Source organism: Sinohyriopsis cumingii, chromosome 2 (genome assembly GCF_028554795.1).
Source record: "Sinohyriopsis cumingii isolate HCF-2022 chromosome 2, ASM2855479v2, whole genome shotgun sequence".
Lineage (NCBI taxonomy): Eukaryota > Metazoa > Mollusca > Bivalvia > Unionida > Unionidae > Sinohyriopsis > Sinohyriopsis cumingii.
In genome coordinates, this window is record NC_142962.1 from 106,051,369 (window position 1) to 106,064,284 (window position 12,916).

Consider the following 12,916-nt stretch of genomic DNA (forward strand, 5'->3'; position numbering starts at 1 on the left):
TGACTGGTTTAAATAACTGTTCTGTACACTCTGTAAATTCCACACGAGTATCCTGGCGTTTTTGCAGTATTGATGAGATTTTATGATGGCATAGTTTACTTTTTTACTTTAGTTCAGGTCAGTGCCGGATAAATGTGCATGAGTCAAATAGTTCCTATTAAAATTGAAAGGTCTTGGTTAGTTGTGTATTCCATGTGAATATTTGTGATTTTGAATGATAGTTTGGACAATGGAATGACTGAGAAGGGGTTGTTTCATTATCTGGAGAAGCTTTTTTGTGTTGCTATGAATGTCAATGCAGTGGAGGGATACAGCTGAAGTGTGGATCAGAATTGTTGTTTGAATCGGAAAATAGTTCCATGCATTGGTTGCTTGAATTATGTTTTGTCTTTTATGGTATTTAAGTATTGACTTTACGGAATCCTAGCAAATAGAAACCATTTAGTTGTGAAATCGACATGCAAATGTGAAGTTGTGATGCAAATGTAAAGTTGGGATATTTTGTGCTCATTGATTGATTAGAGAAAAACTTAGATATAGCGTCTTGGCGCGTTATTAGAACTTCCAATTGACAACGACTGTTGTCTAGAAGACCTTGGAAATATCGGAGAACAAGGGACTTCCAGCGTAGAATTCACGCAAGTGTTTGATTCGCTCGGTAGAAAGAACCCTTGTATGTAACAATATAGCTTTTGCTTCGGTCTCTCGCTCGTTATTTAGTCATAATGCTGTATTTGTTTGGCTTCCTAGTTGGTTGGTTGGTTTTAGTTGTTGTTTATGTTTGTTTTGCTTGTTTTGATGTAAAGTTTTGTTGGTGGGAGGTGGTGTTGTGGTGGTGCTACTGGTATTTTTTGTTACCCATTACCTTAACAAGGAACAAGCTAGGATTTCGATATTTTGCCCCAAACAAATTAACAGTTAGTCAGTTTCAAAGCTAGCTAGTAAGTTAGCTCACATACCCACATTGAATTATTTTGGTACGTAGGTAAGTAGTTTGTTAGTTCTTTCAATCATTAATTATTTACAATGGTTGGCAGGTTTGCTTTTTGTAGAATCGAAGGAAGAAAAAAAAAATAAAACAATTCCTATCAAATGCACAATATGCCTACACCAATGGAGCCTTGGTAGCTCAGTGGTGATCGTTGAGACTCGGGGCCGAAATGGTGCTGATTCAGAGCCTGTCTACTGATCAGTCCAGGCAGACTGGCACATCCTTGGGCAACTTTCTCTAATTTCCTCATCACTAAACAACCTACGTCGCACCTGATACACAAAACGTAATATTGGCCTGACGGGGAAAGAAAAATCGAATTCGTGCACTCTACCGGATTTGTTTTTAGCAATGCAGTGGTTACCTCCCATTGACTAAAACTCGACTAGTACAACATTACTTGCAGGCCGTTACTTTTTTTTTTTTCATCAAGGGCGGTTTTCGTTTTATTTTGTTTTTGTTTTTTCTTCAGTTTCTATTGACTTCAGATATCAAACATCGCAAGTGATTTATGCTAGCTGAAAAATAAAAAAAGATTTGCACTTGTTGCCTCGTTGCCACTTTCATATATCATCATGAATCCCTAACACGCAAAGCACTTGAAAGGGCTGTTATTCGCAGTCTCTGTCTCTGTCTGTATCTCTCTCTCTCTCTCTCTCTCTCTCTCTATATATATATATATATATATATATATATATATATATATATATATATATAGAGAGAGAGAGAGAGAGAGAGAGAGAGAGAGACAGACAGACAGAGACAGACAGACAGACAGTATTTGTGGTTGATTCAGTTTTTTTTAAAGTTATTAACCTTTTGCAACGTGGAAGAAAACACAATTTAAACAAATTTGCCTTCCACTTGGCTGACGATGGGTGACCAATGAGCTATGATCGAATGATGTGGTCTTGCATTTTTTTAAAATCATATTTTTCGTCCCCTTTGTAGAAATTGCATATCAGACGTTCGCGATCCAAGATGGGGTCATTGCATTCCGTAATGCTTGCTTGTTGGGTTTTTTCTTTCTAACCTGTGTTTTGTAGGGGTTGTGGGGTTGTTTTTTTTGGGGGGGGTGGGGGTGGGGAATATGTAGGGTGGAGTAACTAACGAGCTGTGCAAACACACTATATGATTGTATCGTGAGCTACTATTAATATTACTAATGTTATTTGACTGGCTGGTCAGTTTCAATGTTATTTGACTGGCTGTTCAGTTTCATCAGTGTTTCTATGAGGCCACTTTCTTCACAGTCAGCATAGTCCTCTTTGTCATCACACTCATCATCAATGTCACAAACAAACAACATCAACACCATCACCTACACTACAACAGAATACCCCGTTTAACCAACGAAATGTTTTCTATACCTTTCATGATTAATAGCTGTAAGAGGGTTTGATTTACCGTTGGATATCTATCAATTTATAAAAAGGCATTTAATTGTATTGAGAGTCAGCAACTTTTAACATTAATAGACTTGCATCGATATTTCCCTCTAGTAAAAGAAATTGAGAGTAAATACTCATGTAATTATAATCATGTACGCCAAGTGTGGTATGCATTTTCTACGTAAGTCAGGGATAATAAATAAAATTTAGTGATCAAAAGATTAATGTGTTCATAATGCTTACTTAATTAGCGGTTAGGTAGATGCTGACGTAACCACGATGATACACGATGCACTCCGGGTTTTCAGATCAAAATCATCATGCAAAAATAAATAACGCGTAGATGCTAAAGCAAACATAACAATAACACTAACAAAATGTCACTGTCATTTGTTTACTGATTGGTCATCGCTAGTTTCGACTTTCAAATCCTGGTAAACGTGCTTTGTCAGTAACTTACATCTGTTCAATGAACGGACTGGAAAAACCACCAACTGTTTTCTCCATGTTCCATTCCTGTTTACTTTTCCCCACACATATAAAACAAAATAATAAATACGCAACAAAATGAAGAAAACAAAATCTCTGCCGTTTTCTGTTGACAAAGAAATACCAGCCAATATATTTCCACTTTAAAATATTTATTAATGAGAATTAAAAAAAAAATAAAGAAAATACAATAAATAATTGTATAACCTGAACGGCTATCGCATGGTAGGTATCAACCCAATCACGATCACTAAATAATGTAACGTAATTTTTTTTTAAATAGTAGTTTCTCAGCACTCCGAAATGTGTTCCAGATTCGTGATATCAACTGACCTGAAAAGATAAACAAAAGATTCATCAGTGTCTGACTTTGTTTGTCCTCTTTGTTATCATATCTTCTCTCTTATATCTTTACACCTTCCCAAAACCCGAAAAATAATTCGCTTATTTCATTTTCCTCTCTCCTCACCACAGTTGTTCATTCTTTTGTGCAATTCCTTATGTTAACAGTTTTTGAACTTGCCTTTATTCAGTACCATATAGCTCTTATTGTACTTACCTGCCTCTAAATCGAAATACATATACTGTATATATACATACATGCATGCATGCATGCATGCATACATACATACGTACGTACATACATACCTGCACGCACGCACGCACGCAGACAAACAGACCGACAGATTGGCAGACAGACTGACAGAGAGACAGACATTCCAGTACAAAGCTGTACAAAGCTCTTTGCCTCTCTTCGGATATTCTAGCTTTATTGGGCTAATTATTTTGTACCGTGCCGACAAGCATCGCCTGCCCATTTGTCTTTTTCACTGTTATCTCTTTCATGCGCCACGTTCTTTCACATCGATCGCTGTTGTCTCATTTCTTTTCTCGACTTACCCCTCTATATTACCCTCACTCATCTTCTCTTTCTCATCCTTCTACCATATATATCTATATAGTAGAAAGATGAGAAAGAGAAGATATGTGAGGGTAATATAGTTAAATAGTCGAAGGGTGGGGAAAAAAACGATAATTTAGGGTAATATAGATGGGTAAAATATAGTATGTATGTATGTATGTGTGTGCGTGCGTGCGTGCGTGCGTGCATGTATGTATGTGTACCTGTGTGTGTGTGCGTGCGTGCGTGCGTGCGTGCTAAATGGTACTAAGAGGTGCCTACCTAGGCGCTCAGCATTAAGAGGTTAGTGTTAGGACTGGTCGGCCTAGTGTCAGGATAAAGTGACTGGATGGGATATCATGCTACATGTCTGCGGCATGATGCCCCGGTGCTAGGCATCACTATACACTCTCACTCTGCAGACATCGTAGCGATATGATTGAAAAACTGTTAAAGCTACGTTAAAAATCCAATCACACACACACACATATGTATGTATTCTGTCGCCCTTCTATCTGTCGACCTGTCAGTCTTGTCTGTATGTGTCTTCCCTGTCAAGATTTACAACAAGCGGAAGCACTAGTAAGATACTGCAGTAAAACCTGCGTAAAAGACCAACTCCATATAAAGGACACATGCTCATAAAGAACAAGTTTTGGGATCAATTTTCTTAAATTTCAGATCAGTTTTACTGCAGCACAAATGATACCATCCCATAAAAGAACATACTAATACAGTGAAAGCTGTCCAAAGAGGACACTCCAAATGAGTGCCCGCTTTATATAGGTTTCAATATATTAAAGGTGGCGGTGACCGATGTCTAGTGATGTTACAAAAAAGAGGAGGTAGAGACGAAGGAGGGAAAATATTCCATTCAAGTTTCCAGCAGCCTCAGAAACAATGGTGGCTGTATTTTAACTTCATACGTTTTGGAACTACATGGCTGTGCGCTTCTGTTGTTGTGTTTGTTCGTCTCCTCGGGACAAAAAATTCTGAGATACTGAAACTATATTATCACCTCAGTCACGTTTTCCTCTATTCATGCAATTCTTTTACGGTCAGCGCATATCTTGAAAGCGGCTTAAAATAATAACATCACATCAATTTTATCTACGTTCATATTATTTTTGTCATTTGATATGTCAACTGTTCATCACACGGCAGTATTCTAGGGTTCAATTTCACCGCTGTTTTTGTACTGAATTAGGTATGTCATCTTTTAATTATTTAGAATCATCATTTACTTACGTTTTCTGTGAATATTATGTGCTCGTGACCAGCGTACCTCAGCAAACGTTTTACATATCATTAAATATATATTATCCAATAATAGATGTTTTGCCCAGCTGATGGTAAGTCCTTTTTGAGCAATTTCGATGCAGTTATGTTCCTTTATCATATGATTTTCGAGTCCTGTTTTTTCGCTAACAAGCTTATCTCTATCAACGTCCAATAAATGCAGTGGACGTTGACGGCCCTCTCGCGAGTTTCTCTACTAGCAAGTCATAAAAGAGTTATTACCCCTTGTCCTGAATTAAGAGAAGTAGCACGAGATCCAGCGCGTCTTCGAAGGTTACTCATGTAGGCAACGTTTCTGCCGTGGGATGCGTCCTGTTATAATTTTCCATGTAAGAAGGTCATGACTTTTAAATCAAACTTACTTTGCATTCAAAAATGTTGCCCTTTTCTTTATTGTGTACGCATTGGATGTGGCGGGGTGGGGTTGGGCCTAAACTTATTCGGTACCATATATGCAGGATTGTGTTGATGTGCCCATACATACATACATACATACATACATACAGACAAAACGTACATGTGCGAGAAAATTTGTTAAACACAGAAGTCGTAAACAAGCATCAGCTTACTTTATTACTGCCTAGCATGTACCTATAGTGATTCAGATGTTTAAATTACAGATTACATATATAATAGTGTCCCTTCTTCAACTTGCAGAATGCTAATAGAACATCTTTCTCATGTGCATTATATATTTTCATGATTTCGATTACACGTATCTCTTTAAATGTCTTTATTTTGTTAAGGCATTAGAAAATATTGTATATTACAAGAATGTACATTATACATCCTAATACTTTCAAACTGTGAAGTTTCTGATACTACTAAACTGTCATTATTTTGTACCAAACTGTCATTCTCGTGTACCAAACTGTCATTATTTTGTACCAAACTGTCATTCTCGTGTACCAAACTGTCATTATTTTGTACCAAACTGTCATTCTCGTGTACCAAACTGTCATTATTTTGTATTATGCTCCATTTCGACTCTACATTTAATTTTCATTTATGTATTTTCATACAAGGATTTTCTACGTTTACCAAACCATCCACGATTTGTATAGTTACTTTGCATCTGGACAACGCAGGTAAATGATCTATCTCTCTTTGCTTCTTTGTTTTTCTTGTCTAAATATTTTTCTGTACTATATGATGTGTAGGAAATGGTCTGACGTTCGTCACCTTTTTGTCTTTAATTTAACACGAATATTAAATTGCTTATATGCTTTGACCCCACCCCACCCCGATTATAAAAAAGTTAAAAGTACGTCACTTTATGTAACTGTATTACATTAAATGTAGTCGGATTTTACTGACATTTCACATTTCCGTTTGCGTCTTAAATGTTTGGACGCTTAAATTGAGAGGAGAGGACATTTCACAGCGAGCCCCTCGTATGCTAACATAACTGTCCAAATATCTAAGCTCAAATGTGTGGACACATACGCCAGCTTAACAATCTAAATATTACACAAGACAGGGAAATAAAGTCAGTGGAAACTCGAACTACATTGAACATTGCAAACGTTACGAAATTATGACACTGCACGTAGCAACTGCACATTGTAGTACAGACAATAAGCATTGGTATGCAAGTTATTTTTTTCTAACGCTTAATTATAAAAACAACCTTTAATTTGAAGGATTATCAGTTTCAATAGATTCACAGATTTCGTTGTTAACCGCACACACACACACGCACATACACACATACTCTTCAGCAGAATAATTAAAACTTTATTGCATTTTATCTAATGTCGTCTACTACAGCCATTCTGGTTTATGGCACGTATCCTATATTTCCCACGCTGATGGACAAAGAGTTAAAACCCGTGCATCCCCCATCCCCACCCCCTTCAATCATCCTTCCCGACGACACACCATTACAAAATGTACATAACTGGGGTTGGGGTTGGGGTTGGGGTTTCATACTTCTGTACAATTCTGAAAAGGGGCCCCGAGTAGCCGAGTGGTCTAAAGCGCTCTCCGTTACGGATCACTGCCATCTCACCTCTGTCTGCGTGGGTTCAAGTCTCGGATTCGGCCAATGTGGATATGTGAGAAAGCTTGCCAGTAGCTTCTCGTGGGTCGGTGGTTCTTTCCGGTGTTTTCCCGGGTTCTTCCTCCATCATTAATACTGGCCGCCATATATATCCTATCGTGTGCTGAAAAATGGCGTTAAACCCCACAACAATAACAATTCTGAAAAGATCTGTTTTGATCTGACAAAAGAGATGAGAATAAAGCTGCATTCCATTCCATATCAAAAGGTTTGTCAAGACTAAATATCAGGTTAAGCGGCAAACTAGGTACAATTCACTTATTTAAATCATGTATCTATATACCGTCCGACCCACCGTCAAAAGTACTGACGGAAATCGTTAAGGACCAACATACATGTTCTCTCCTACTAATGACACATATTATATTTATCCTTTATATTCTTCTAAAGTTATGTTCCTTTGTTTTTAAATAGAGTGAGAAAGCAATGCATTCACACCTAATACGATTTATAGAGAGTATCAGTACAATTAGCATAATAAATTTACATGCTTAAACACAGCGATTAATGCAAAATAAAAACAACACTAGACCTAGCGATTGCAATACTTTAATACAACAACATAATAATAGACGTAGCGATTGCAATACGTAACGCAAAAAATAACACTAGACGTGGCGATTACAATATTTAATGCAACAAAATAATACTAGACATAGCGATTGCAATACGTAACGCATCATAAAGATACTAAACGTAGCGATTGCAATACTTAATGCAACAAAAAAAAATACTAGTAACGATTGCAATACGTAACGCAACAAAATAATACTAGACGTAGCGATAGCAATATTTAACGCAACAAAATAATACTATATGTATTGATTGATATACGTAACGCAACAAAATAAGACTAGACGTAGCGATTGCAATACGTAACGCAACTAAATAATACTAGACGTAACGAATGCAATACTTAATACAACAAAATAATACAGACGTAGCGATTACAATACGCAACGCAACAAATACAAAGTAGCACTAGACGTAGCGATTACAGTGCTTGATGCAAACAAAATAATACAATACCTAGCGATTGCAATACGTAACGCAACAAAATAATACTAAACGTAGCAAATGCAAAACGTAACGCAACAAAATAATAGTATACGTAGCGACTGTAATACGTAACGCAACAAAATAGTATTAGACGTGCGATTGCTTTACTGATGCGAAAAAATAAAACTAAACGTATCAAATGCAATACGGAACGCAACAAAATAAAACTAAACGTAGCGACTGCAATATTGCAATACTTGAAGTAACTAAGCAATAAAAAATTGTCGATGGCAACACTTAATGTATGAAAATGATACTAAACGTTGTGACTGCAAGGCTTAATGTAACAAAATCTTAACGTTGTGACTGCAGGGTTTAATATAACAAGATACTAAACTTAGTGATGAAAAGGTTAAATGTAACAAAATCTGAACGTTGTGACTGCAAAGGCGTATTGTAACAAAGCAATACTAAACACAGCGACTGCAACGCTTGATTTAATAAAATAATGCAAAGGTAATGATCGGAATTCCAAGTGTCAAAAAGATTCTACAGGTATCGATTACGACGCTTAGTGTAACAAAATTGTACTAAATATAGCAGTTAATATGATACTTCTTACACTGTGTGAAGTTATTACATCAAGCCTTGTGACAATTCATTATCTAGAAAGTCGATTGGACTATTACTACTATTACTACTACTACTGCTGCTACTACTACTATTACTAGTGACGATGATTTGAATAAAAAAAAATTGATAAAGTAAATATGCTATATGCTTTCTGTATTTTTACGTTAATATGTTCTCTCTCTCTCTCTCTCTCTCTCTCTCTCTCTCTCTCTCTCTCTCTATATATATATATATATATATATATATATATATGAGAGAGAGAGAGCTTGAGCTTGAGCTTATATGTGCAAGATTGTTAGTAACATTATTTCCAGGACATTCTAGTAAAGTATATGTGTATTCAGTTATATGTCCATCTCCATTTGCCCACCCCACCCTCTGTGTGTGTGTGTGTGTGTGTGTGTGCGTTTATTATTAGGTGGCAGCATGGAAATTTTATCAAATCATGTCGATCATTTGGACACTGGCAATATCTTCAAGGCAGTTTGATACAACTTTGTTTTGATATGGAGCATCATCTACTGAGATAGAAAATTAGTTCACGTAGATAAATGCGTACCTAATTCGGTGAATTTATGCGTGGCTTCGCATCTGTTTCGCCTCTTTACCGTTGTTTTCTCAAAATAACACAGACAATAGATAGTTAAGGAAAGAATTCATTGTAAGTGGAGCACTGACATTCAACACTTTAATAAGTGATAACGTGGGATAGAATGTAGATAATATCATAGACTCCGCATTCTTACAAAAAGAGACTTAAAAAGCAAATACACTTTACTATGTTACATATTACTGGTATTGGAAAGATACAACCGAGTTTGACATTTACCCACTCCGCCCATTCTTGTCGCTCTAATATCATTTGATGGTTTGGAAGTTTGAATGGGGAATGGAGGGTAAATGGGCAACAGCAAACAAAAAAAAAAAAAAAAAAACACAAAAGAAGCAATGCTATATTTTATTGGTGGGTGTGGGTTGGGGGTGGGTTGCAGTTGAATCTTGTTCCGATAAAAAGAGTACATTTTGGCTGAAAAAAAATGAAGTATGGCCATTTTTAGGCTAATATAACCATTGCTTCTAAACAATTAGCAGGAACAGTCAGGAGACGGCTCATGCGCGCGTGTGTGTGTGAGTGTGTGTACATACATACATACATACATACATACATACATACATATATATATATATATATATATATATATATATATATATATATATATATATATATATATATATATATATATATATATATATTTATAGATGACTTCGTATAAAAAAGAGCTCCATTATAATTATGTATATTTTGAGCTGATAATTTTTTTTTGAATTTGTATGTGATTTTAGGCTTTCAGGTGGATTTGTTATGTGTATGAAGTTATTTATCAAAACATTTTACGACTATTAGAATTAAGAAAGTATGTAGATATGCTTCGAAGCTGACAGCATTTTGATGAAAATCGCATTTATTTTATCAAAAAATTGTAAATATTTACATCGTCTATCGTTATTCTATTATAATCACATCATCAGTATCTAATCTCCATTTCAGAATAAACAAATATAAGATCTAAGACATGTATATTATATAAAGACTGCTATTCCTATATTTACCAATAACTAAACTAAGTGTGGTTATGCCAGGGACTTATATATACATATCTTGATTACGCGTAGGTAAACAATCTGTAAAAGGTCAAAATACCGGAGGGTAAAACGATGTTCGACTATATCAACAAATGTTGAATGGCTATCCCATAATATCATTACATCATTTTATTCTTCCGCGGTAGTAGACGACGTATTGGTACAACGTGCGCCATATTAAATAGTCCATGTGCATGTATAGTTTGCTTATAAATAAATGCAATTGGCATATTTCATCAATTAAAATAGAAATTAAGTAATATATTAAGTTAATTCAGTTCATTCGATTAGTAGCTACTGGACGAATTATATGATTCTATTTTTAGATTGGCAAAAAACGGTATGTACGCGTCGGGTTCCCGCAATCTTCCGCAGCCAAAGCCGGTATTATCACCTGTATGCATAGATATTTAGAGATCTATCCGCCGAGTGTGAATTAAAGTCGGGGTATATACACGATTCAAGTGGGCAGGTAAGTTGCTGCGAAATGTATTAGTGTTTTATTGACGGAATTAATCACCATGCATGCGTGGAAGTACCTTAAAAAATATCAGGCAGGTTGAACCAACATGGCGGTTCCATAATCATCAGGAGTGAGTAATAACTTAAGTGAGCAACAGTTGAAATTCCGCTGGACCCTCCCCGACCAAAAGTTTGCATTAGGTGCGAAGATTATCTCGTGTGTCTTATATTTTTAAGTGAGTGGATTCATCTCTGAGTTAAAAAACACAAAACAAAACGTAGACTTGTTGATAACCTTGTTTGGAAAATTGAGTTACCGTTGCATGATATAAACCACATAATTTATCGATTTAGCATGCATACATGCACGCATTTTGCTCGAGTAATCTAAATATATTCTTCGTCTCTGATCAGTATTTAGGTAACATACATATTTCTTAAATTCTTAGTGAAATTAGTATGTGGTTTGTGCAGTCGAGTCTGTCTTAAATGAAAAATAAATTAAACTACACCAAAAAACGAAGAAAAAAAAAAACCACGAAATAAACCAACCAGACAAACCAGTAATCAGAATCTGTCAATCAAATGGGCTCTGCTATTAGCTAGCGGCATAATTTATGTTACGGTTATTATTTTCATCTACAAAGTTTTCATATTTTTGTGTACATAATAACCGAAAGCATACAAATTAGGACACTGAAATAGGTAACCTTGCATGCATGTATCCCAACCTTGTAGGACACACTGTTTTATTCGGCAAAGGCCTTTGAAATTCTATTACTTTAGTAAGAAAGTGTCAGGATATCTGAAGTGGGAAAATATCCCACACACAATGCCAAGGTTGGCATGGTAGTCATTTGGTAGGTGGGGTAGTCCTACAGGTAAGACCTTGATGCTGATATTTATGTTTTGGGCATCAGGGTGTTACTGCCTAACTAACAGCGCTGTGTAGTTTGTTTTGATGTCGACTAACATCGTAACGAAAGTCACATTTTCAGAAATATTTCACACAACTGGCAACTAAAATAATGGCACTTTTCTACAAAGTAATGTCATAATGTTTTAGTCAGACTTTACTTACTCTGATGTCTTTTCTCTAATAAATTCAAATTCTCACAAAAGATATGGACCTGTTTTAAAGTTTCATTGGCCTACATTTCATTTGACTGGAAAGCGATGAATGTCGGAATGTCGAAATTGGGTTAAGTTGAAATATTCTTTAATGAAACGAATAAAAATATATTATGCCTATTGGAACTGTAAAGTAAGGTTTCATTTCGTTCAAGAAACATATCTACCACATGGACCTACTGAAACATACTTCAGCATACCTCGACTACAGTCACATTGCAACAAATTCAAATGTATGTCAGCAGAACATGAGAATGTGTCCATTTGCTAGTGTTATATTTTCATTCCGCCAGGATAAAGACAGCACAGTAAGTATATTAATTTCACATAAATTAGTGGAAGAGTGTCGATATATGTTGCCAATGTGTGAGATATTCCTGAAACTTTGAACACACTATACAAGGCCGTTATTTTGATAGTAAGACATAGCACTTAAACAAAAGCAACATGTGCTATATCTTAGATTGTAGGACTAGTAGGTGGGGGTGCAATATAAATATCTGTCCATTTTTTAAATGACATTTTTAATATTTGTTTAACTCGTATCTTGTTGAAAAGAAAAGATTCTAACAATCCATCCATGATGATAGCATTATTGCAGGACAGTAGTTCCCAAGTAATCTGGAACAAATCAGTGTGAATGGAATATTAGAAAGATTAGTGTGACACCATTTCCATGGTATTACACTGTGAGACTGCTCCAGTGGCCTTAGCGCATCTGCCTCAGATGTAAGAGGTTGTTGGTTCAAACCCCAGCTGAGTCGTACCAAAGACTTATAAAAATGGTAATAGCAGCTGCCTTAGTTGGTGCTGAGCATTATGAAGTTAGGGTTAGGACTGGTTGGCCTGGTGTCAGGATAATGTGACTGAGTGGGACATCCAACATGTCTGCTACATTATTCCTCAGAGCTAGA

The 12,916-nt window shown here is 36.0% G+C and overlaps 1 protein-coding gene and 1 long non-coding RNA gene across 15 annotated transcripts in view; one reads left to right on the plus strand and one right to left on the minus strand.

Annotated features, from left to right (window-relative positions):
• Positions 1-3,006: 3,006 nt before the first annotated feature.
• The window catches only part of LOC149805563 (uncharacterized), a 54,780-nt gene continuing 44,870 nt past the window's right edge, over positions 3,007-12,916 (minus strand). Inside the window, exon 2 of the long non-coding RNA XR_016419696.1 lies at positions 3,007-3,204. This is a non-coding gene — a long non-coding RNA (uncharacterized LOC149805563). The remainder of the gene's footprint in view (positions 3,205-12,916) is intronic.
• LOC149805564 (spectrin beta chain-like) overlaps positions 10,729-12,916 on the plus strand; it is a 196,609-nt gene continuing 194,421 nt past the window's right edge. For 13 of the 14 annotated variants that reach the window (XM_089950176.1, XM_089950181.1, XM_089950183.1 and 10 more), the window contains exon 1: positions 10,730-10,881. The gene's annotated coding sequence lies outside the window, so the exon portion shown is untranslated. Of the gene's footprint in view, positions 10,882-12,916 lie in introns of all 14 variants that reach the window. The other variant, XM_089950191.1, reaches the window with a different exon arrangement.